Source organism: Balaenoptera borealis, assembly GCF_965194805.1.
Source record: "Balaenoptera borealis genome assembly, chromosome: 17".
Lineage (NCBI taxonomy): Eukaryota > Metazoa > Chordata > Mammalia > Artiodactyla > Balaenopteridae > Balaenoptera > Balaenoptera borealis.
The window spans coordinates 14,308,991-14,330,644 of NC_138876.1; positions in this window are offsets into that span (position 1 = coordinate 14,308,991).

Genomic DNA, 21,654 nt, shown 5'->3' on the forward strand with positions numbered 1-21,654 from the left:
CCATTGCCTTCCGGGATGACTTTTATCATCTGAAAGTCCAGTCCCTCATGATGTTTGTGGGAAAATGGTTCCTGGGGGAGGAGAGGGTTAAAAACGTTTTATGAGCCCGCGAGTGGGAACCTGTGAGCAAACAGAGGGCATGGGAAAATCCTGAGGGTGTCCGGTGGGGCATCCTGGAAGGGCTCCCTCCCTCGCTGTTCCCAGGCTGCGAGGATGAATGCCGCTGTAGAGAATGAAGTGGAAGTAGGGCTCAGCCGGGCCCAGGCAGCCCAGGACTGTCACTACCCGCCCCCGGGGAGGCTCCCTCCCCCACTCACCTCTGTACAATCGCTTCCTCTGTTCCCCAGCTCCGCTTCCCTCAGGGTCTCATCCAAGCCAGACTCATGATAAAGGCCACCATTGACGGGCACTTCCTCTGCGCCAGGCACTGGGCCGGGCCCTCCAGACCCATTTTCTCGTTGAATTCATACCACTGACCCACAGACTTGGTGGGTATAGTCCCGTCCCAAAAATAAGGTTCACGGAGGTCAGAGGAACGGTCTCAAGGTCATGGTGGCAGGGCCGAGGTGACTGAAACTGCGGGTTTTCCATGGTGCTGCTAGGGTCAAACAGGCCAGGCAGAGTCATAGAGTAATAATAACAATGACTGTGGCTAGAGCTTACTGAGGACTTAATTTAAAAAGTGAGGGTGAAAATACACATTGATCTCCCTATGCGATCAGGGTGAATTTGTCTCCCGTTCTGCAGATGAGGAACCCAAGGCTCAGAGAGGGTGTGCAGCTTGCCCTGTGTCACAGCTGATTAGTGGCAGGGCAGGACTGAGGACCCTTTGAGGTGGGGTGGGGCAGGGGGCTGCTGCCCAGTCCATCCATGTCCCCCACCCCGCTTCCCAGGCTGGCTTTGGTGTCCTCGTTCTCGTCCTATCCCCCCAGAGGACCAGCACTTTTCTGGGGGTGTTTGGGTTAGATCCAAGGTCCAGCTGGTCCTGCTGCAGGCGCTGTCTGGGTGGTGGGAGAGGAAACACCTATCCTTCCCCGCAATGCCCCACCTCCGGCTGGCTGAGCCAGCACCTGGGTGGGGAAGAGGGTAAAATGGCGCCACTGAGAGAGTCTTCCTGATGCAGTAACTGATTGCAAAGCCCTTGCATCCCTGAGTGTTTTATGGAGGGTGGTAATTTCCCACAGCAGCAGGAAACCCTAAACTCACCTGGCTGCCAGAACAAGGCCCTGCAGATCAAACGCTAGTCCAGAAATACAGTTACCCCAGGCTGGGGCCTTAGAAAAACAGCAAGAACACCACCACCAACCCCACAGTTGATCCAATTCTTCCACACCCCTAATCACATTTAATCAACAAAGTCCACTCAGGTGGGAGGGGCAAACCCAAGTCTCAATTTACAGCCAACAACATCGGTTTGCGCAAGGTCAGCGGATGAGGAAAGGGCAGAAGTAAGGCTCAAATCTGACTTCCACACTCTGGGTCTAGTGCTCATTTCTCCACAGTTGGGGGTGATGGGTGATGCTGTCAGGAGGGTTCAGAGGCAAACAGAGGTGTCAGGGTGAGAACAAGTACAGGAACCAGACTGACCCAAGTGCAAATCTTGGCTCTGCAACATCAGGCAGGTTACTTAACCTCTCTGAGCCTTACTTTCCTCCTCTGCAGGTGAGAGAGGGTTGCGGTTAAGAGTCTGAACTCTGGAATCAGAATGCCTGGATTTTGATCCTGGCTGTGCTACTTACAGCCTGTGTGACCTTGGACAAGTCACTTAACCTCACTATGCTCATTTCCTTATCTGTCAAATGAGCAATTTTAAACCCACCTACAGGCTTGCTGTGAGGATTTGCTTAGCTAATACCAATGAGGCTCTTAGCACAGGCCTGGCTTATGGTAAGCAGTCATTAATGAGTAACCATCGTTGTTATCTACAAAATGGAGAAGAAAAGAGCTTTTGGAGATGAAAGGAGAGAAAGCACATTTCCTGTGTGTGTGTGTGTGTGTGTGTGTGTGAGTGTGTGTGTGTTTGGAAGGAAGTGCAGGAAGGTTCTTCACAGATGGAATTGGAACCTTCTAGAAAGGAGGAAGAAGCAGAAGGGGACCTGGGCTGGCCCTGGTCCTGCTTTGGGATGTTTCCTGCTGAAACAACCACCTGGCTTTCACCTGTATGCTCCATTGACTCTTTGCTATGAGTCAAGTGCAGCTTCTTTCCAGCCACTCCCCAGTCCCAGCAACAATTCCTTTGGGAGAACAACCTAAGGCTAGAAATCTTCCTGCCCAGAGTAGTGAAAGGGTCCAAGTGTAAATACACACAGGCCTCAGAGTTTTGTAACTGTCCTGAGTACTTCTCTTCAAGAAGACACGGCCAAGGGACAAGAGCTCCAAGTCTCATCAGTGAGTCTGAACCCAGGTGTCTTTCAGACATTCCTCATTCGGGTCCTTTCCAAGTTCTCTCCACTGGGAGGAGGTTCTCCAGATATTTATGCTGATGGCAGGTCAAGATTCAGAAGAAACCGAACACGACTGGGACCCAGGTTTCGAAATTCCCCCATCAAACATCATTTCTGCCTTCTTTTTTTTTTTTTTTTTTTTTTTTTCTGCCTTCTTAATTCTTAGCTATCCCTGACTCTTTCCTAGTTGCCTCAGAGGCCTGACAACTTGCCATATATTAGTTAGATGTTATTTAGTTTGCAAGTAGCTGGAATTATAGTATTACATAAGTACAGATTTATTTTCTCACATAAAAAGAAATTCAAAACTGAACAAGGACTGTTGTTATTTTGGCAGCACAGTGATGTCAAAGCCATACACACCATGATTCTGTTGGTCTTTCCCTCAAGTTGCAAGATGGCTGCTGCAGCTCCAGATATCACACCTACCCTCAAGGCTGAAAAAGGAGGGAAGGGCACAAAACAGTGGCACTATTGGTGTCAAATATTTCTGTATCGGTCATTTATTGTCACTTAAAATACCACCGTAAAACTTAGTAGCTGGAAACAATTATTTATTAGCTCATGTTTCTGAGGGTCAGAGTTTGGGCTGGGACCAGCTGGCAGTTCTCCTACTGGTCTATTGGGCTCACTCATGTGACAGCTGTCAGTTGATGGCTCCGTAGGAGCTATATTGTCCAAGATAGCTTAACTCAAATATCTGGTATTTGATGCTGGCTATTGGATATGTGATGACAGAAGCAGAGGTCAGAGTGATGCTATTGCTGAAAGGCGACCACTACCCAAGGAATGTGGGTGGCCTCTACAAGCTGGAAAAGGCAAGGAGCGGATTCTTCCCTGAAACTTCCAGAAAGAACAAACTCTGCCAACACCTTGATTTTACCCCAGTAAGACCAATTTTGGACTTCGAACCTCCAGAACTGTATGACAGTAAATTTGTGTTACATCACTTATTACAGCAGCAGTAAGAAACTATCTCCCTCCACTGCTCTCTCATTCTCCAAGGTAGAGGTTAGCCAACTATGCCCCTGCTGCCTGATTTTGTAAATAAGGTTGTTTGGAACATACATTCCTTTCCGTATTATCTGCTTTCACGCTACAACAGCACAGTAGTTGTGACCGAGACTGAATGGCCCACAAAGTCTAAAATATTTACTATCTAGGGGCTTCCCTGGCAGTCCAGTAGTTAAGACTCTGCACTTCCAATGCAGGGGGCATGGGTTCGATCTCTGGTTGGGGAACTAAAATCCTACATGCCAAGGTGCTGCCAAAAAAAAAAAAAAAAGTAAAATATTTACCTTCTGGCCCGTTATAAGAATAGTTTGCCAGCCCCTGCCTGCTCTAGGAGGCTTGCTGAGGCTTCCTTGTATGGTGGTTTCAGAATAGCAAGAGAACAAGAGTTTGCTTCAAAGTTCTTGGAAATTCAAAGCCTTGGAAGTCCCACAATGTTATGCCCTTTACATTTTGGTCAAACAAAGCAAGTCACAAGGCCAGTCACAGGGGTGAGAAATAAACTCCACCTCTTGATGGAGGAGCAGCAAAGTCACATTGCAAAGCAGTGTGGGTCCAGGAGCAGGAGATATTGTCCTGGCCATCTTCAGCCAAGGGCCTCAGAGCCCCCTTTCACCAGGAAAGCAAAGCCTTCCCACAGACTCCCATCCAGACATCCTTTCAATCTCATGGGCCAGAACTGGGTCACGTGGCCACTCCCAGCCACTAGGGGAGCTGGAAAGCAGGAACAGGATTCTCATGATTGGTTTAGGCCAATGGCAATCCACTACTTGGCTGGCATGCTCTGTTAAGGAGGAAAAGGGAAGGGATTTAGAGAAGCAGATAGCAAAGTTTGCCCTATGTGTGCTGTCTGGGTGGCCTTGAACTTCTTGAATTCACTCATTCAACACATAAACATCCAGGGCTTCCCTGGTGACACAGTGGTTAAGAATCCGCCTGCCAGTGCAGGGGACACGGGTTCGAGCCCTGGTCTGGGAAGATCCCACATGCCGCGGAGCAACTAAGCCCGTGCGCCACAACTACTGAAGCCTGCGCGCCTAGAGCCCATGCTCCGCGACAAGAGAAGCCACTGCATTGAGAAGCCCACGCACTGCAACGAAGAGTTGCCCCCGCTCACCGCAACTAGAGAAAGCCCGCGCAGCAATGAAGAGCCAATGCAGCCAAAAATAAATAAATAAATTTATGAAACAAGCATCCAAATATCAGAACCTGCTATGTGCCCATTTCGAGACAGGGCTGGGGGAGGGGAGGGCTATAATCCCTGTGTTCAAGGAGGCTGCAAGACCCTGGAGAAACTCTTACCCATAGACAGGAGAAGGTGTGCACAAAGATTTTCACTGCAGCCCTATTTTTTTTTTTTTTTTTTTAATTTTTATTTTTGGCTGTGTTGGGTCTTCGTTTCTGTGTGAGGGCTTTCTCCAGTTGCGGCGAGTGGGGGCCACTCTTCATCGCGGTGCGTGGGCGTCTCACTATCGCGGCTTCTCTCGTTGCGGAGCAGAGGCTCCAGACGCTCAGGCTCAGTAGTTGTGGCTCACAGGCCCAGTCGCTCCGCGGCATGTGGGATCTTCCCAGACCAGGGCTCGAACCCGTGTCACCTGCATTGGCAGGCGGACTCTCAACCACTGCGCCACCAGGGAAGCCCTGCAGCCCTATTTTTAAAGGGAGTAAGTAGAAGCAACAATGCCTCCATCAAGGGTGGATAAAGAAACTCTAGTTATATGATGGGTGCATTTATAGCAGATAAAATAAATGAAATAAGTCCTCACACGTAAACCGAAATAATTCACGAACACGTTAAGTAAAAAAAAGCAAAGTGCAAAATAATGTGTGGTGTATAATGTCATTGATGTGAACTGCAAAACATAAAACAATGGTATAAATCGTTTATGGATAAATACTGTATAGTAAAAGAAGATAAACATGGGAGGGGGAAGGGAGAAAGAATGGGTATATAGCTGAAACTCTAACATTTTATTTCCTTAAAAAATAGATAAAATCCAAGAGAGAGGGAGGTCATATAGGTATACATATAGCTGATTCACTTCATTGAATAGCAAAAACTAATACAACATTGTAAAGCAATTATACTCCAATAAAAAAAAAAGATTAAAGTAAAATTAAAAAATAAATTTAAATAGCAAGGGACTTCCCTGGTGGCACAGTGGATAAGAATCCACCTGCCAATGCAGGGGACATGGGTTTGAGCCCTGGTCCGGGAAGATCCCCCGTGCTGCGGAGCAACTAAGCCTGTTGCGGCACAGCCACTGAGCCCATGTGCCGCAACTACTGAGCCCGCAGTGCTGCAATTATTGAAGCCCACGTGCCTAGAGCCCGTGCTCCGCAACAAGAGAAGCCACTGCAATGAGAAGCCCATGCACTGCAATGAAGAGTAGCCCACGCTCACCGCAAATAAAGCCTGTGTGCAGCAATGAAGACCCAACGCAGCCAAAAAATTTTTTAAAATAAAATATGGTGAATGAACTGACAATGATCCTTAAATATAAAATAAATATGAAGAGTATGTTTATTAAAAAAATTTAATAGCAAAGCAAAAAATAAAATCTGAAAAAGTTTTTTAAAAAGTAAAAAGAAAGACATACAGATGGCAAACAGGCACATGAAAAGATGCTCAACGTCACTAATCATCAGGGAAATGCAAATCAAAACCACAATGAGAAACCACCTCACACCTGTCAGAATGGTGATTATCCAAAAAACAACAAATAACAAGTGTTGGTGAGAATGTGAAGAAAAGGGAACCCTAGTAATGTAATGTGGTAATGTAAATTGGTACAGCTGCTATGGAAAAGAATATGGAGATTCCTCAAAAAGTTAAAAATAAAACTACTATACAATCCAGCAATTCTACTCTTGGGTATTTACCTGAAGAAAATGATAACACTAATTTGTAAAGATATATGCTCCCCTATGTTCATTGCAGCATTATTTACAATAGCCAAGATATGGGAGGGACTTAAGTGTCCATTAGTAGGTAAATGGATAAAGAAGATGTGGTATGTACATACAGTGGAATATTAGCCATAAAAAAGAATAAAATCTTGCCATTCATGACAACATAGAAGGACACTGAGGATATTATGCTGAGTGAAATAAGTCAGACAGAGAAAGACAAATACTGTATGATTTCACTTATATGTGAAATCTGAAAAACAAAACAAATGAACAAACATAACTAAACAGAAACAGAGTCATAGATACAGAGAACAAACAGGTGGTTGCCAGAGGAGAGTGGGGTGGGAGGAAGTGAGAAATAGGTGAGGGAGATTAGGAGGTACAAACTTACAGTTACAAAATAAATGAGTCACGGGTATGAAATGTGCAATGTGGGGAATATAGCCACTACTAATGTAATATCTTTGTATGGTGACAGATGGCAACTAGAATTATCATGGTGATCATTTTGAAATGTATAGAAATATGGAATCACTCTGCTGTATACCAGGAATTAACATAGTGTCGCAGGTCAGTTATGCTTCAGAAACAAACAAACTCGCTCATAGGAAAAGAGGCAGATTTGTCTCTACCAGAGGTGGGAGGTGGGGAAGGGGAGATTGGAGGAAGGTGGTCAAAAGGTGCAACCTTCCAGTTGTAAGATAAACAAGTACTAGGGATGCAATGTACAACATGATAAAGATAATTCACACTGCTGTCCGTTATAACTGAAAGTTGTTAGGAGAGTAAGACCTGAGAGTTCTCATCACAAGGAAAAGAAATTTTTTTTCTATTTATTTAATGTTGTATCTTCATGAGATGACGAATGTTCACTAAACCTACTGTGGTGTCATTCCATGATGTATGTAAGTCAAGTCATTATGTTATAGACCTCAAACTTATACAGTGTTGTATATCAATCATGTCTCAATAAAGGAAAAAAAATAATTTTTTTTTAATCTTTAAGAAAATTTTAAAAATAAAATTGTATTTAGTAAAAAAAAAAAAATACTGGGAATTCAAGAGGACAGCTCCAATGAATATGAGGGTGTTTTTGTTTTGTTTTCTGAATTTTTTTTTCTGTCATTTCATTGAGAGTTAAGCTAGAGCTCAATTTTGCCATCAACATTAGAGTAGGACGAGCCAGAGGTCAGCCCAAGTTCTGTCACTGGTTCAAATCCTTACTTCTAAGCCTCAGTTTCCTCTTCTGTAAAATGGGCTTGTGGCAGAGTTGTCCAAATGAGAAACGGACACAATAAACATTTTGGACTGAGCTGCTCAAAAATGTACCTTGCCCACCTTCTTGCCAATTTCTCTTTCCTTCTCCATGCCTGGAACCTAAGATCAGGGGCAGGGAACCCTGAGGTAGACCATGGCATCTCCCATCTTCAACCAAAATACACCGTCTGAGAGGAGATTCAACTGTCATTGCCCCAGGGAGGGTGTCCCCAGAATAAGTGACACCACCAGGGCCAGTGGATGCTTCGGTGGGAATTGGGGGAGATTATGGACCACCTCCTAGATAGCGAGGGGGCACCCCTGCACCTTCTCTTTTGGGGCTGCAGCAGGGATTTCCCTCGAGAAGACGCTCTTTCTTCCTTGCCTTCTGACCAGCCCGTGGAGTCCACTTGCCTGGCGTTTCACATCCCCGAGGCAGCTTCTACCCCTTTCAAGGGCAGTGCCCAGGAGGCCCAAGTCACCTACCCCAGAGCAGCCATTGTTTCCATGGTGTCCCATGAGCCTGGGCAGAAGCCAGATTTGGGGGGAGGCATCGAGAACATTCCCAGAGGTCCCTAGGCCATCGGTGGCCTCCCACATCCACAGAGCATGGCTCCAAGCACCACCATCATCATCGTATCAGCCATCATCACCCTTGCCAACGTCTGCACAGCCTTCCTGTCATGAGCCCCCTCAAAGTGGCAGATCATTTGTGGGCATGAGGACACTCAGACTTCACCAAGCCCTGTGAGGTGGGCTCTGCAGTCTCTCCCTCCCGAGCGGCTTCAGAGTAGTTAAGCTAAATGGCCAAGGTCACACAGCTAGTAAGAACAGAGTTAGGACTTGCCCTACGACATCAGTATCCATCAGGCTGCAAAGCCGGCACTTTTACCTCTTACAGTCCTCACACCGTATTGCCTCGCTTCCCCGGGGAGAGGCAGGATGTGGGGTCTGAACACGCTTCCCCCTGGGGAGGCAGGGGAGGCTAAGCCTTCTCTGGCACTGCCCTGAGGGTGACTCACAGCCCTCAGCCAACTCCTCTCAGGAAGCACTAGGTTAATTGCGGTCCATTGTTGCTCTCTCTGCATAAGAATAAGTGTGAGTAACTGCGGAACAGAAAGGAAGCAGTTCCTGAGTAGGGGACACAGATAGAGGAGGGGGGATTCTTGGCAAAAGGAGGTGTCCCTTTCCGGAGCCGGGAGGCCTGAGCTCCACCTCACCCGGGGCAGAGAGAAGAAGAGAGCCAGGGGGCCTCTGCCCCGCACTCAGGGATGCCCTGAAAGTATATTCCGAACACCCTCCATGTGCCAGGCATGGGGAGACGTGCAAGAGTGGGGACTGGGGCCGAGGCAATTCTGAAGCCCGATGGCCAGGAGAGAAGTTTGAAATCGCTTCTGTGGGCAGAAGAGAGGGTACTTGGGAAACCAAGGAGGTTGCCGGGCAGGGTTGAGAAGCAGGAGTGATGGAGAACACAGATCTGTGGAGCAAGGGAGGGCCTGCGGGCATGGACAATGCGACTGCATTGGGGAAGGAAGACATGAGTCCAGATTTACAGAGGCTCTCGACACCCTGCCAGCCTGCTCCCACAAGGCGGGACACATACGTGAGTGGCCACTGGAATTAAACGAGGTGGCCTGGTTTCCAGAGCAGGTGCTGCCACTTGCCTGGAGTGGCGGAACTTGAATGAATCAGTGCACCCTCTGTGGGCACAAAAAACACAGACATCAAGGACAGCACTTCTGGCTGGACCCCAATGGTCAATGGCTCAGAGCGAAGCCAGAGGGAGAGAAAGCGGATGGTCAATGGGGTGGCCTAATGCTACTTCTCAGAGCATTCACCAAAAGTCTTTGTCAAATATAATAAAGTCTGGACCCCTCCATGCCCTGCCTACTCTAACTTCATCTCCTAGTCATGTTCCAGACACACCTTCTCTATATAAACATGGCAGCCACTTTCTGTCTCAGGGCCTTTGCACATGCTGAGTCTGTTTCTAAAAGCCTCTTCCTCACCACCTGCCCATTTCTCCTCCCCACCAACTCCCATTCATCCTTTAGGTTTTAGCTGAGATGTCCCTTCCCCAGAGAGACCTCTCTGAACCCCCAATCTAAATTAGCTGAGTCACTCTGTTACTCCTGCTCCCAGCATCCAATGATTACAGTTCCTCTATGTCACTGACCATCATAGGAAAATTATCTGTGCAATTGTTTGATTAGTGCCTGCCCCTACTCCCCACCGCCCCAGACTACAAGTGCCATCAGGCCAGCAACCACATCTATTTCAACTACCAGTGTCTCCTCAGTTACCCTTTGTTGATAGGAAGAAAGGAAGGGAGGGAGGGAGGGAGGCTAACTGGAATGGTGGTGGAAAGAAGGAAGCAGGGAGAGAGACGAGGGAGGGGTCCCTGGCCCGAGGCAGCAGAATGGGGCCAGCCCTCCGTGGGGACAGCGCAGGCCACCTACAGCGCATATACCCCGTTGCTCTCTGCCCTCCCTAGCAGTGTTCAGCCATGGCTGGGTGCCTCAGGTGGGAAGGAGGAGACAGAGAAGGGCAGGCCAGAGTCCACCTCCCTCGGAGCCTCACCTAGAGCCCCTGGCCTGTGTAGCCCCTTCCGAGGCAGCCTCTGAGCTCTGCCCCACAGCAGCTCAGTATGGAGAACAAGATCCTTAACTTCTGGGAGCCTCACCTGTCTCTTCTGTAAAGCAAGATAAAGCACCAACCTCCCACTGACTCTGAGCTCTGGGAGACGGAATGAGATGGTGGCCCTAAGGCACCCATCACCTTACCTGGCCCAGCACAAGTGTTCAGCAACTGTGAAGCCCCCCTGGTCCTGTCTCTTCGCTCTCCTCTGGCCCGCTTCTCAGCCCTCCCGACAGCCACCGCCTCCTGCAGATGAGTGTCTGTACTCAGGGCCCAAAAGGGAGAGAAGAAGGTAAGAAAGAATGTGGGTAGCTTTAGGGAACACTTGACAGTCAGGATTCCAGAGTCCTGCCTATCTTGAAGTCATGACTGCCCCTCTCCAGCTGTGTGACCTTGGCAAGTGACTTAACCACACTGTGATTCAGTTTCCCCATCTATAAAATAAGGGTCATAACAGTGCTCATCTCAGCTTTAAATCAGGGAGTGCCACCCACTTTTCCCTTTGCTCATTCCCCTGTCCTTGAGTTCAGCTGCTGGCTCCCTTAGAGTTACTGCTCTGTAAACCCAGGGAAGCCCTCGGCCCCCATTCCTTTTCCTGGTTCAGTGAGGAAGGGTCTGGGAAACAAAGCTTTGGTCTGGGGGCTGGGGAGCCCTGGGCCTCCTCCTAGCTTTTGTACTAAGTCACTTCCCTTCTCTTGGCCTCAGTTGGCCCCATCTCTGAAAGAAAGGGGTTCAACTTGGGGGTGGTTCGAAACCTAAACTAAAAATTAGAATTACTCGGGGGGAGAATTTTTAAATAGCTATGGCTTCCTTCTGTTTAATAACCTGCCTTTTCCACTATTGTATAGACATCTTTCCATTTGAATAAATGTAGTTCTATGTAACTAAAAAATAAAATACAAATGAATAATAAAATTAATCTCCCTGTTTCTTTGTACTTTTAACAATATGTCACCTAGACAATTTAAAATTACACACATGCTGGAATCTAAAAAAACAATATACATGAACTTATTAACAAAACAGAAACAGACTCACAGACATAGAAAAACAGACTTACGTTTACCAAAGGGGAAAGGGGGTGGGGGAGGGATAAATTAGGGGTTTGGGATGAACAGATACACACTATTATATATAAAATAGATAACCAACAAGGACCTATAGAGCACAGGGAACTATATTCAATCTCTTGTAATAACCTATAATGGAAAAGAATCTGAATAACCTATTATGGAAAGAAAACTGAATCACTTTGCTGTACACCTGAAACTAACACAACATTGTAAATCAACTATCCTTCAATTAAAAAAAGAGCCCCCCACCAAAAAAATAAAATAGAATTACACACACGCTCACATCTGTGGCTTACATTGCACTTCCTTTGGACAACACTGGTCTAGTTGACTCCTTAGGCTTTGTCCCACTTAGATTAGAGGATGGGATGACAGCCTGTCCCTTCTCGTTCAAAAGTTCTTCCTCGGGGCAGAAGGCAGCTGCATTAATTAGGCTTTTGTTGCATAACAAACCATCCCAAAATATAGTGGCTTAAAAGGAGCATTTATTTAGCTACCAGCTCTGTGAGCCTGCAATTTGGGCCAGGCTCAGCTAGACGGTTCTTCTGTCGATCTCAGCTGGTCATACTCAGTGTCCAGAGTCAGCTGGGCAGCTCTGATTCCAGGGCTTAGCTGGCTGTGGCCAGAGTGACAAAGGACCTGAGTCTGTGTCTCTCATCACCCATCAGGCTAGCCCAGGATTATTCCCACAGTGGTCCTGAGGTTCCGAAAGCTAGAGAATAGGAAGCTGCAGGACCTCTGGAGGCCTAGGCTCAGAACTCACTCCATGGCACTTGTGCCACAGCTATTGTCCAAAGCAACTGAGAGTGCCAGCCTAGATTCAAGGGCTGGAAAAACAGACTGCCTCTGTAGTGAGAAGAATTGGGACCATTTTTGCAAACCACTTTCACAAGCTGAGTGGCCCCAAACCAGGAAAGGACTCGCCTTGTTCCCCAGACACTGCTCTCTGCCAGGACCTCGCTGTGACTTTCATGGGCCTTAGGCAGTTTGCCTCCATGGGCCCCTTCCTCCATAAAATAAATTAACAATTAACGTTATATTTTATGACTACATTGGTATAATGATGGACATATTCATTTTTTCTTCTGATTTTAAAAGAAATGAAAATTGAACCATTTGCGTGGGCCCCTAGAAGTATACTGGGCCCTAGGTATTGGGTGTCGTGTGCCAGACAGACAAGTCGGTCTTGCTCTTGGTGGCTGAGCTGGCACAGGGCACCCCAGGCCTGAGTGGCTCAGAGGCCCAGCAATTGCTCAGCTACCTGGGTGACAGAGGAGGGGGCAGGTGTCCTCTGAATGAGTTACATATTTCCCCAATTAACTGTGTTTCTAACACCTTATGAGAACCTCAGTACTTTGTCCTTCCTTCACTTAAGTGTTGAGCCACTGTTAGACTCCCAGGGAACCTCCTGGAAGCCAGGTGGAACGAGGAAGCGCATTCAGGGCCTCAACCGGTGATAATGACATCAGTACCCCTCCCTTCTTGTCAATCACTTTGCAGTCTGCGAAGGGCTTTCCCACACTTCCTTGCCTTTGAACCTCACACCATTTCTGCAGAAGCTGAGGCTAGGAGATGTAACAGGACTTACCCACGTAGAGGCAGAGTCACCAAGCAGCCCAGGTTCCCAGCCAGAGCGCGCTGGGCTTGTTCCCTGACACCGATGAATCCCAGGTGATGTGACCCTGGTGGTAACTAGTATGGCCCACGGCCCTGGTAACCGGAGCTTCCTGTCACACGTGAAAGGGGGCCGGCCACAGAGCTCAGGCCTCCACTGAGTGACTCGTGAGAAGATTCCCTGATGGGCCAAGGGTGTAGGCCACGTGAATTTGGGGTGGGGGAGGGCTGGGTGATTCTTTCTTGAGGGAATAATTTATGGCAGCTCTTCAAAATCCAAACTTGCTTTTTGTTTCTTCCCAGATACGTATACTAGTCTGTTGTTTTTAACAAGGCTATATTATCACTATTCCTATTTATTTTAAAATAATTTTATAAATTTATTTATTTATTTTGGGCTGTGTTGGATCTTCGTTGCTGTGCACGGGCTTTCTCTAGTTGCAGTGAGCGGGGGCTACTCTTCATTGCGGTGCACAAACTTCTCATTGCGGTGGCTTCTCTTGTTGCGCAGCACGGGCTCTAGGCATGCGGGCTTCAGTAGTTGTGGCACGCAGGCTCAGTAGTTGTAGCTCATGGGCTCTAGAGCGCAGGCTCAGCAGTTGTGCCTCTCGGGCTTAGTTGCTCCGTGGCACATGGGATCTTCCCGGACCAGGGCTCAAACCCGTGTCCCCTGCGTTGGCAGGCGGATTCTTAACCACTGCGCCACCAGGGAAGTCCTATTCCTATTTATTTAAAAAGCGTATTAAAAAGGACAGAGCTTGAAAGGCAGATGGCCCTGTCTTTTCTGCCCTCTTCCAGCGGGGCAGCTGATTTAACCTCTCTGACCCAGTTTCCTGAACCTGAAATGATCACTCAACGCCTAGGGCTCCTTTGTGAGGATTAATGAGGAAAGATGTGGCAAGTCCCTAGCCCAGAGCTCAAAGGCCAGCGGCAGGGTCCAGACTCTCTTGTCTCCGTTTAATTTGCCCAGGCTGCCCATCCAGCATCCATGGGGGCTGAGATGACCCCAGAGCAGGGCAGTCTCAAAACCCCTCCCCACTGCCCTGTGCCCGGCCATGCCCACGTGGCCTCAGTTCATCACCTCGGACCAAGGTAGAATAGGTATTCTAAGCATCGAGGACATTCTTCTGTGACAACATGAAAAATGGGGATTCTTGCCCCTCAGAGTGCCTGGCAGGGAGAGTGGGGTCCAGCCCTGCCCCCCAGGGCCAGACCTGTGTAAACTGAGATGCAGGGGGAGGGTGGAGGGCGGGAGCAGCTTGGAGCCTGCATACCAGTCATACTTCCCACAGGCGCCTGCCCGCCCAGAGCCATTCCAGCTAGCTGCTAAGGACGTGAGAAGGTCCCCCTCTCCACCGCCCCGCCTCCCCTCCCTCCAAGAAACCACTCTCTTCCTGGCTGGCCCCAGTGTCCCTCAGGCCGTGGTGACAACCTGTTTCCTGCCATGGCAGCTTTGGAGCCTTACATAAGGTCAGATCCCAGAGCAGAGGAGAGGGCTTCAGCTCAATTCAGTGCCGCTGCTGACCTGCCAGACTCAGGGGTATAGAGACAGACTGGACAGCCAGGCCCCTGGAGTCATCTGCAGATGAGCTCAGTAGAGCGTGGAGAGGAGCAGGGGGCCCTGGAGGCTCAGAGCAGGGCCACCTAATAAACCCAGCTGAGATGGGCTTAGGCAGGGTGAGATCAGGGAAGGCTTCCTGGAGAAGGTGATAGCTGAGCTGCATTCTGGTTATCACACAGAAACTGGGACGGGCATTCCAGGCAAAGGGCTCAGCCTGAGCAGAGCCTTGGAGGCAGCATGGCTGGCTTGGTGAGGGGGAGGGGAACAGGAGAAAATGGGGAGGGGGTAGGGATACACTTGGAGGGGCCTGAGTGTCAGAATAAGTTGTAGACTTTGTCCCAGGGGCCCTGGGAAACAGGCAGGGAGGGTTGGATGGCCATATCTGTGATTCTAGGTCTAACTCTGGCTGCCTCGAGGGAATGGACAGAAAGGGGTAGGAGTCTTGGAAGCAGGGAGGTCCCTTAGGAGCTGCTGTCAGAGGCCAGCCAGCAGGAGAGGGCAAGGATCCCATAAAGGCAGTGGCACTGGCAAGGGGGTAGTCAGAGAGGAGGGGACCCGGATCTGGGTGCCTCGTGTGGGGAGGGGCGAGTGAGGAGCAGGGGACCCAGGGGAGCACAGCTCCTGACTGGCTGGGCTGAGAGACTGGCTCCCCACCTGGAGGGCAAGCCCATTTTCCAGCTGCGTCGGGAGGTGGGGCTGGAGATGCAAATCTCCTTGAGGTACCAGCATGCCTCATTTTATTGCACTTTGCTTTATCGTCCTCGCAGATACTGTGTTTTTACAAATTGAAGACTTGTGGCAACCCTGCATCAAGCAAGTCTATCGGCGCCATTTTTCCAACAGCGTTTGCTCTCTTTGTGTCTCTGTGTCACGTTTTGGTAATTCTTGCAATATTTCATCTTTTTCCTTGTTATTATATTTGTCATGGTGATCTGGGATCAGTGATCTTTGATGTGACTGTTATTGTTTTTTTGTTTTGTATTTTTAAATTAAGGTATGTACGTTGCTTTTTTTAGACATAATGCTATTGCACACCTAATAGCATTACACAGTACAGTGTAAACATAACTTTTATATGCACTGGGAAACCAAAAAGTTCGTGTGACCCGCTTTATTGAGATATTCTTTTTACTGCGATCTGGAATCGAAACCACAATACCTCCGAGGTCTGCCTGTGTTTGTACAGGACTGTGCCGGCAGCTCCTGGGTGTCTGCTGTGAGAGCCAGAGCTCAGGAAAGCCTGAGCTGAGGGCGGGGCTGACGGCGGAGCTGGGGGTTGTACAGAGCCCCCAGGGTGCCTTGCACACAGTAGGTGCTCCCTGCAGCCTGGGAGTGGATGAGACTCAGGGAGACCCTGAGGATGGAGCAGAGAAGGGACGGCCTGGGAGGGGCAGGTCCTCAGAAGGGATACAGGTGTCCCTCCAGGGCTGCACCACCTGATTCGAGGTGGCGCTTGAATGCATCCTTTTCATTTTCATATTTATGTGTCAGTTTTCATGAACATTAGGAAATAGAGAACATCACGCCTTTTAAAAGTTGCCTCTTAGAATTGTTTAAGTGAAAGGGAGGATTAATATCATCAAGTGCTGGGACTTCCCTGGGGGTCCAGTGGTTAAGACTCCGTGCTCCCAATGCAGGGGGCACGGGTTCGATCCCTGGTCGGGAAACTAAGATCCCACATGCTGCATGGAGTGGCCTAAAAAATATGTGTGTGTGTGTGTGTGTGTGTGTGTGTGTGTGTGTGTGTGTGTGTGTGCACGCGCGCGGATCATCAAACACTGATGAGGATGTGGGGCAGGGTGGACGTGCATCCATTCGAGAAAGGGGACAACCAGTCAGGAAAACCTTTGACATCTACTGATGTCAAGCTCAGCTCAGCCCGTGGTGGGCGCCCAACAAACGAAGAGCTGGTGAATGAATGAAGCAAGCGAGGGGCCCTGGCATTCACGGGGCAGGCAGGGGAGGAGTGATCAGAGAGGTGGGTAGACACCCATTGGACATATTATATGATTTTTATTCCTTCTTTTGATCCTCTTTGCCACAGTCATTCATGTTTTCTTCTACTCACAAGTATTTCTGCAGCACCTCCTGTGTGCAGGCACCATGCCAGGCACTGGGCATCCGTTAATGACCAAAAAAGGCCCAGTCCTCGCCCTCATGGAGCCGACAGTTTGGAGTAGAGATAGAGAAACAAGTAGACAGGTACACGGAGCTGTCACGTTCCCGCTCAGATGTCTTCCTGGGTACTTCCCTGGAAAGTGGAGTCATATCAAAAATGGTAATTACAGGCCCTAAAACCCTTTCACTCTGCGATACCATCCACCTGTCACCACCTCCCTGAGGGTTGAGGCAGCTATGATTATTCCCATTTTACAAATGAGGAAGTAGATGGCAGGAGAGGGAGGTGACCTGCACGAGGTGACACAGGCTCTCCGTTACACCTGCTGTAGCCCAACCCTGGGCCCCTTATGTAGGTTGGTAAAACCTTCGGGGAAAAGTATGTAAGGAAGCTGTAGGGGAGCAGGCCCTGGCTCTATAGATTTGCTTATTCTGGACATTTCAAGTGAATGGAATCATATCAGACGTGGTCTTTTGTAGCTGGGTGTTTTCTTTTTTTTTTTAATTATAAATTTATTTATTTATTTATGGCTGCGTTGGGTCTTGCTCGCGGGCTTTCTCTAGTTGCAGCGAGCGTGGGCTACTCTTCGTTGAGGTGCGCGGGCTTCAGTAGTTGTGGCACGTGGGCTCAGTAGTTGTGGCGCACGGGCTTAGTTGCTCTGCAGCACGTGGGATCTTCCCGCACCAGGCTCGAACCCGTGTCCCCTGCATTGGCAGGCGGAACCCACTGGAGTGATGCAGCCAATAAGCCAAGAATACCTGGAGCCACCAGAAGCTGGAAGAGCCGAGGAAGGATTCTTAGAGCCCTGCTGGAACTTTGACTTTGGATTTCTGGCCTCCAGAACCGTGAGAGAATCAATCTTTGTTGTTTTAAGCCACCACATTTGTAGTAATTTGTTACAGCAGCCCTAGGGAACTAATACATGGGCTGATGCAGGTTCCCAGGGTTTGGGAAGGAGGAAGCACCCTGCTTTCAGCCTGCAGACCCAGACGGGGCAACGCTGCAGGGAGAAAGCTCTTACTTGGGCTGGGCCCTGCCTCTGGCTAAAAAAACAGTCGCCAGTGTGTTGCCACATGAGGATTAGTCAAATAATGATGAGCTTTGACTTCCCCTGAGTAATTCGGTCGGGCTGGAGACTGAGGCCTCCAGAGGGGCGAGTGGAGTCGTTACCCGGTCAGCCATCAAGGAAGAGAGCATCAGATACCTCCCAGAAGAAGCTGAGCTCCGTGGGAACCTGCGAGAAACCCAACCAGGCTCACGGGTGGCACACCCCAAACACAAACCAGTCCGGCCACCAGCCTTACACACTGCACTCCACACAGTGAGCTCACCCCCTCTCCGGCCACAAAGCTCTCTAAGGGGCAACCCCGCTGGGGGCAAGGTGAGCCTTGCCAAGCACTCTCTAGACTGTCTCATGGGTCCAGCCGGTGGGGGTGGGGGGAAAGGCAGGCAGGGTCGTCCCCTCCTCAGAGGCTGGGGGAGCTCCGTGTGGCAGCAAACTCAGGAGCTTTGGAGTCTAATGAGCCAGGGTTCAAATTCCAGCACCACCTCTTAATAGCTCTGTGTCTCTGGATAACTTCAGTCCTTTCACTCAGCCTCAGTTTTCTCATCTCTAAAGTGGGGACGATGAGACCCACATTGCAGGATTGTTTAGAAAATTAAATGAGCTGTCATATGCCAAGTGCCTAGCACATAGCGGCTGTTTCGTTCACTTGGCAAACACGGGTTGAGCACCAACTGTGTGCCAGCTGCTGGTGAACAAGCAGGTCGCTGCCATGATGGAGCAACCCGATAACAAGGCAGACACAGCCCAGCGTGGGAAGGCTCTGACGGGAGGGTCAGGGGGTCAAGAGGAATCCCAGAGGAAGTTGAGTTAGAATCACATTTCTATTGTGACAGAAAGATTCAGGGATCAGCTCGAGGTCATAGGGCAAGTAGTGGCCAGGTCAGCACTCAGACCCATGCTTCAGACTTCCACCAGCTGCCACCTCTGCTCCAGGCCTGGCAGTCTCTGAGGTCCAGGTGTGCGGGATTGGGCCAGCTCTACGTCAGAGAGTCAGCCCACCTGGAATATCACCCTCAGGCCTCCACCCTGAGCGCTGGGCATCTGACCCACTGACGCCCCACTGACCCCTGACCAAGGCCCTGGTACTCCGTGTGATAGAGACACCCCAGTTTGTTTATCCATTCACCTGTGGATGGAGAGTTGGGTTGTTTCCAGTTTGTGGTGATTACTAGTAGAGTTGCTATGAATGTTTGTGGACAAGTCTCTGTGTGGGCCTATGTTTTCATTTCCCTTGAGCAAATTCCTAGGAGGAGAAAGACTGGATAGCGGTAGGTATGATTGAACTTTGTAAGAAATGGCTAAACTGTTTTCCAGAGTGGTTGCACCATTTATATTCTCACGTGTATGAAAGGTCTAGCTGCTCCACTTGCCTGACAACCCTTAGTCAGTCTTTTTAATTTTAGCTACTGTCTTGGTCCACTCAGGCTGCCATAACAAAATACCACAGACTGGGTGTCTTAAACAACAGAAGTTTATTTTCTTACACTTCTGGAGGTTGGAAGTCTGAGATCAAGGTGCCAGCATGGACCAGTTCTGGTAAGGACTCTCTTCTTGGCTTGCAGACAGCTGCCTTCTCACTGTGTCCTCAAACATCAGAGAGAGAGTGAGAGAGAGAGAGAGCAACAGAGCGAGCCCTGGTCTCTTCATCCCTTTAAAAGGGCCCCAATCCCATCATGGGGGCTCCACCCTCAAGACTTCATCTAACTTTAATCACCTCTCCAAGGCCCCATCTCCAAATACCATCACACTGGAGGTTAGGACTTCAACATATGAATTTGTGGGAGATGCAAACATTAGTCCATGACAACCATTCTAATATATGAGTCATGGTATCTTACTGTGGTTTTAACTTGCATTTCTCTGATGATTAATGATATTGTGCATCTTTCAAACCTGCTCACTTGTCATCTGTTTATTGTATTTGGCGATAAAAGATCTGTTCAAATCTTTTGCCCATTTTTTATACTTGTTTGTTTTCTTATTACTGAGTTTTGAGAGTTCTTTATATATTCCGGATACAAGTCCTTTATCAGATATATGATTTGCAAATATTTTTTCCAAGTCTGTGGCTTAGCTTACCATTCTCTTAATAGTGTCTTTTAAAAAGCAGAAGTTTTAAAATTTTGATGAAGTTCAATTTATCCACTTATTTAATGGGTTATACTTTTGAGGTCGCAATTAAGAAATCTTTGCCTCACACAAGGACACAAAGGTTTTCTCCCATGTTTTTTATTCTAAAAATTTTATTGTTTTAGGTTTCACATTTAGACCTATGATCCATTCTGATTTAAATTTTGTATATGGCACAAGGTATGGTCCGAAGTTCATTTTTTAGCATATGGACATCCAATTGCCCTAGAACCATTTATTTAAAAGACTATCCTTTCTCCACAGAACTGCACTTGCACCCTTGTTTTTTTAAAAAAAATTAGTTATTCATCTATGTGTAGGTCTGTTTATGGATTCTCTTTTTGTTCCATTGATGTATTTGTCTATCATTAGGCCAATACCACCCTGTCCTGACTACTGTAGCTTTATAATAGGACTTGAAATCAGGGAGTATTAGTCCTCCAACTTTGCTCTTTTTCAAAATTGTTCGGGTCTTCTAGGTCCTTTGCGTTTCCATACGAATTTTAGTTTGTCAATTTCTCAAAAAGAAGAAAGATGTGGTGGGACTTTGTACCAAGTCATTGCTCAAGAAATTGTTCAGGATTTCAGTCTTGACTCTTCACACTACAATAGTGCTTCCTGGTTTACTGGGCTCTTTCATGCCCTAAACTTAACTCTCTCAACAAGCCTGTGACCCAGGCAGGTGTAGCTGGTGTACAATAAGGAAAACTGAGGCTCAAAGGCAAAGAGCCTTTCCCACGGTCACATTGCTAGCAGGTGGCAAATAGGCAAATATGGCAAATAGGCTTTTTTTTTAAAATAAATTTATTTATTTTTGGCTGCGTTGGGTCTTCGTTGCTGCGCATGGGCTTTCTCTAGTTGCGGCGAGCAGGGGCTACTCTTCATTGCGGTGCGTGGGCTTCTCACTGCGGTGGCTTTTTTTATCGCGGAGCACGGGCTCTAGGCGCACAGGCTTCAGTAGTTGTGGCTCACGGGCTCTTAAGAGCGCAGGCTCAGTAGTTGTGGCAAACGGGCTTAGTTGCTCCGCAGCATGTGGGATCTTCCCGGACCAGGGCTCGAACCCGTGCCCCCTGCATTGGCAGGCGGATTCTTAACCACTGCACCACCAGGGAAGTCTGGCAAATAGGCTTTTAATGCATAATGTCAAACTGCAAATCCACAGCTCTCTGTACCAAGCCACCTCTGAGTAGAGTCTCCAATATATTCTTAGTACTCCAGAGTTTAATAAACTGGACAAAAAGGAGCACTCACTGTTTAGGTTACTTTTAAAAAAAATGAGTTTCAGATGTTGGTGCCATCCATGCAAATGTATTTCTGTTGCCCTATTCTGAACTCTTTCCTCTGACTCTCCTAAACTGTGGGTGTCAGTCTGAATAGGAAAACCATATGTCTTTATTCCCTTTTAACTTTCTTTCTTGGCAAGAACACAGCTCCATAAAGGAAAAGGGAGAGGAAATGGGGATACATCACAGAAGGAGGGATTCCAATTTGAAGTAAGGAAGAACTTCCAGATGGTGAAGGCTGCCGATCACTGGATAGAAATGCCAAAAAAAAAAAAGAGAGAGAGAGAGAGAGAACTTTTCCAGCTTGGAAATCCTAGGGTCCACATGTTCCCAGGGAGTAGTGATGGCCTGGACCCTCTCTGTCCTCAAAAGCCATTAAAAGTCAGTTGTGTGGCCCTCTGAATGCCTTCTCCCAGGTATACAATGACAGTCCCACAGGTTCCCAGGCCAGCCCACACTGCCGGTGGGACCCCTCATGGAATTGACGCACCGTGTACATAACAGTTCAGAGATGCAGGTTTTGCTTTGTGTCAGGTTCCCTGCAGT